General features: G+C 44.7%; 1 pseudogene; it reads left to right on the forward strand.

The window, feature by feature from the left end:
* Positions 1-247: 247 nt before the first annotated feature.
* Positions 248-1,561, forward strand: LOC105534908 (annotated as a pseudogene).
* Positions 1,562-5,172: the final 3,611 nt, after the last annotated feature.

Raw genomic sequence — 5,172 nt, forward strand, 5'->3', positions numbered from 1 at the left:
GGAGTTCCATTTCCATTGTCAGTATATTTAAGGGCATCAAGGTGTACACATCATGGGCTTGGTTAGCCTAGGTCCTTCCCCACATATTGGTACATTCACCCCAGGAGTGGAAGTCCCTGTGTGCGGCCTTCTGAACTGGTCATCCTGCCTTCCCTGTTAGTGTCCTGACTGCTTTTAAAAAGTGGGAGGGGCCCGCTTGCCCTCCACTCTGTTCTGCAGCTACTCAACTGCCCTCCTCCCATCCGCCATGGCCCTGCTGCACTCAGGTTGCATCCCCTCCTGGATCACCACTGCCTTCCAACTGGGCCTTGCCATGGCAGCCTCCAACAGGACTAGCTCCTGGTGGGCCCATGTGGAAATGGGACGTCCGGATCCTATCTTGGGAGTCACTAAAGCCTTTAAGAGGGACACTGATGGCAAAAAGGTGAATCTGGGAGTTGGTGCCAACCAGGACAATACCTGAAAGCTTTATCTGCTGTCTAACATCTGCAAGGCAGAGGCCCAGACTGCCACAAAATATCTGGACAAGGAATACCTGCTCATTGGGGTACTGGTTGAATTTTGCAAGACATCTGCAGGAGTAGCCCTGGGTAAGAACAATGAAGTGTTGAAAAGTGACTGGTTTGTCACTGTGCAGGCTATTTCTGGAACTGGGGCCTTAAGGATCAGAGCTAGTTTTCTATAAAGAGTTTTAAAGTTCAGCTGAGATGTCTTTGTGCCCGAACTATCCTAGGGAAATCACATACTTCAGGGATGCTGGCACACAGCTACAAGTTTATCAGTACTATGACCCCAAGACTTGTGGTTCTGACTTCACAGGCACTATGGAGGACATTTCAAAAATACCAACACAAAGTGTTCTTCTCCTGCATGCCTGGGCCCATAATCCCATGGAAGTGGACCCTTGTCCAGAGCAGTGGAAGGAAATAGCAATGGGATGAAGAAAAAGAATCTCTGCATTCTTTGACACGGCCTATCAAGGCTTTGCCAGAGGTGATAGTAACAAGGATGCCGGGGCTGTGTGCCACTTCATCAAACAGGGCATTAACATTTGTCTCTGCCAATCATATGCCAAAACACGGGCTTACGGTGAGCATGTGGGAGACTTTACTATGATCTGCAAAGATGTGAATGAAGCCAAAAGTGTGGAGTCACAGTTGAAAATCTTGTTCCATCCCAGGTATTGTAACTTTCCTCTCAATGAGGCCTGGATTGCCTCTACCATTCTGAAAACTCCAGATTTATAAAAACAGTGCTTGCAAGAAGTGAAAATATGGCCGACTACATCATTAGCATGTGGACTCAGCTGGTTTTCAACCTCAAGAAGAGTGACTTCTCCCACAATCCTCCTCTCAAGAAGCAGGATTCCTCCCACAACTGGCAACACATCACTGACCAAGTTGGCAAGTTTTGTTTCACAGGGCTAAAACCTGAACAGATGGAGTGGCTGACCAAGGAATTCTCCATCTAGATGACAAAGGATGGCCACATCTCTTTGGCAGGGGTCACTTCTGGCAACGTGGGCTACCTTGCCCATGCTATTTACCAGGTCACCAAGTAATGTCCCTGGTGTGAGGGAACAGAGACAACTTTTCTGTTTTCAGCCTCTGCTCTTATGAGCTTTGCACAGAGGATGAGGTGGATGGTGGTAAATGGATCATTTCTTTCAACCACAATGTATAACTCTCAGTGACTGTGATTCTCAGAAAAGAAGATGTGGTGACACAGGGCAGAGGCACCCATGACTGGCATCTGGAACTTTGTGGCTCTAAGCCAAACTCTTCCCCAACCTTTTATGGCCAAGTTTTCTGAAAGAGTTTACATGTGCAAGAAAGTCATAGCACCAAAAAAACCTTGTCAATCATGCCCTTGCAATATTTCAGAAGATTTAACTGAAGTGTCGTATGGTGTCAGGGGTTCCTTAGGAGAAATGGCACTCATTAGAGGCTTTGAGAGAAGACCTAGTTCTGGCATTAATAGTCAGCCTCATGTTTGTCCTCCCATGATGAAACAACCTTATCAATACACTGTATTGCAGAAACTGTGTTTTATGAAAATGAATGAGCCACTGCAGCAAGGAAAATAAAAGATGCTGTTTCCTGTCTCATTGAAGTAAAAGAGAAGGCTCTGTCTTCTCTCTTGTTATTGCTGTTCTTTTCCTTATGCACTCATATTTTTATCTAACCTAGATGTTCATCTCATTCTACTGCTTGTTTGATCATAACCTCATTTCTATTGGGATTTATTTAAGAACAAAGAACATAATTTTCTGCTCATACCATACTCTCCGCTTTCTTGGCAAATAATAGTGGAGAGTAGAGTAGCACTTTATCTCTGCATCTTTTTCATCGATTGTGTAATTGTCTCCTGTTGGGTTGCTGCCTCTACCCAGTTAGACTTCCAATCTTCGTTGAATGTGGTTGTACAGTCACTATCTCACACCATGAGTCAGGCGGTGCAGGATAGTGCCAGGAAAGAGGATATTCCGGGCTTCGTGAGCTGCCCGCTGGACTCAGGCTTCACCCTTTGGAAAGACAGCCACCATCTGCTCTAATCATATAGACTTATTGCAGCTTAGTTTCTCTGTTAGAATAAAATTACTGTAGAACCCCCACCCCTCCCAAAGTAGGAGAACCCTGCTGTACTCACTCTTTAGTTACCATTCCTGTGCTCTCCAGACTTCTGTAGCTATGCCTCCAAGGCAGATGACACTCCAGTCAGTGATGATGGGGCTGGCAATGATGATAAAAGGTAGTTTTTATTGAGTCTTTTGTATGTGGCAATTCAATTCATTTTAAACAAAGCTAATACTAACAAGCCTGGAGACCACAGGAAGGGTCTGCAGAAGATGATGTGCAATCACCTAAATTTTGAAGAATGGATAAGATGTTTACCTTATAGAAAAAGAGAGGGAAAAAATCCAGGCATAGAGAAGAGTCTAGACAAAAGTTTGGAGGTTGGATCTGGCAAAGTATATTCTGGGAACTCAGTTTGGCATACATGGCTGAGGCAAATGGATTACCAGCTTTGATGACAGGAGGGAACAGACAATTGCTTTTCTTGGGAAGGTAATGGATGAGGTGCTCATGGAGACAGCCAGTAAGGTGCAGGGTGTGGCAGAAGCATTATTTTCCCATATTATTCAGTACTGCCAGATGCTTTCTGAGCACCTACCCTCCTGCTGATGTTGTTGTGGCTTGATTCTCTTGTGGGACCAGGCAATGGATGAGCTAAGTGTAACTGTGCTTCAATTAAACCAAGAAAACCTATCCTGGACACTGGGTTAAAGTGAATCCTGTGGTGTTCAAATTACAGGAAAAGATGAGATGATGTGGTGTGAAAAGGGGAAAGGTGAGAGAAGTAAGACTGATTGAGTGTCAGTATGAGCTGAGCCCCATGATAGACACATCATCCACAGAGTGTCATTTGATTTTAAGAGCCCCAGTAGGTTTGCACTAGTATTTGTAGATGAGAAGGTTCAGAGAATTTCCGCCCAAGGGAGGAAGTAGTGGCAACTGGATTTGAACCTAGGTTTGTGTCACCCAATTGTCTCCAGCTATCTGACTCTTTAGGAGGTCTTAGTTGACGTTCCTCTTTGGTAAACAATGTGCTGTGTGGATGCAAGTGAGTTATTTACACTCTCAAAGCCTCAGTTTCTAGACCTATACATCTGTCTCCTTAGAGGTTCGCTTTTATTCTTCTCCTTGGACTCTTATAGAAATCAAATTTTCCTGACCCGTGACAATCCTTCAAAAGTATGAAAATAGTATGCTTTCTCTGAATTTTCTCATTTTCAGGCTAAAAATTCTTGCTTCTTTCAATTGCTTTTCCTCCTTGCTATTTGATTCTTTGCAGTTAATATATGGTTGCCCCCAAAGCTAATGCTATCTTAGGTTGTACTAAAAGAAGCATAGTGCCTGAATTGAAGAAGAGGAATATTCTCCTCAGGTCAGAGTACCTCTGAATCAAGGATTCAGCTCTGAGGCCATGAAGCATGAGGGAGCCGGATGAATGAGTATGCATTTGAGAAGAATCTTCCATGGAACTGGTCTTGTTGACAAGGAAAGTGGAAATAAAATGGACCTTTCTTTATTCCTTTAATGCCAACACAGGAAGCTTTCTTCAGAGTCCCCCTTAAGACTATGTTCTGAGGGTGTGGTGGCTCACACCTATGATCCCAGCACTTTGGGAGGCTGAGGCAGGTGGATCTCTTGAACTCAGGAGTTTGAGACCAGCCTGGGCAACATGGCAAAACCCCATCTCTACAAAAAATACAAAAATTAGCCTGGTGTGTGGCATGCATCTGTAATCCCAGCTACTTGGGAGGCTGAGGTGGGAGGATAGCTTGAGCCCAGGAGGTGGAGGTTGCAGTGAGCAAAATTACACCACTGCACTCTAACCTGGGTGACAGAGTCAGACCCTGTCCCCCACTCCCCCCAATAAAAAAAAAGACTGTGTTCTGACAGGGCACATGAAATCTCACATTGAGATTCTGAGCAACTTCAAGGCTGTAAAGGAATACAGCTAAGGGGCTGGGGGACTAAGTGGAGAGGGTCTAAATCCTGACTCATGATGCAGAGCTTTGCATGAGCTTTTGTTCAATTTTTGGCGGCAGGTCTTTTAGCTGGACAACACGTTGATCAAGGCATAGCAAATGACAAGTAGGGGTGTGAACCCATTTCTATCATTGGTTGGCCATGATCTTGTGCAAATCCTTTTCCTTCTCTGTGCCTCTGTCTCTTCATTTGCCAAATGAAAGCATTGGATTAGAATCTGCAAAGGCCAATTGGTTTCATTATATCAACATGTCAATGACTTGGAACATTATGTTGAGAAGCATGAGACTATATCTGGGCTCTACAGTAAAGAGCTTTGTGAGGGATTAACAGTATTAGTCAGGACAGCAAGTGATATAGTTTGGATATTTGCCTCTGCCCAAATCCCGTATTGAATTGTAATCCCCAATGCTGGAGGTGGGGCCTGGTAGGAGGTTTTTGGATCATGGGGGTGGATCCCTTGTGGCTTGGTGCTGTCTTTTGTCATAGTGAGTTCTCATGAGACCTTGTCATATAGAAGTGTTTGGCACATCCCTCCCCCGATCCCATTCTCTCTCTTTTGCTCCTGTTTTCGCCATGTGACAGGCCTGCTCCCCCTTTACCTTCCACCATGATT

This window comes from Mandrillus leucophaeus, unplaced genomic scaffold (genome assembly GCF_000951045.1).
Source record: "Mandrillus leucophaeus isolate KB7577 unplaced genomic scaffold, Mleu.le_1.0 Scaffold14, whole genome shotgun sequence".
NCBI lineage: Eukaryota > Metazoa > Chordata > Mammalia > Primates > Cercopithecidae > Mandrillus > Mandrillus leucophaeus.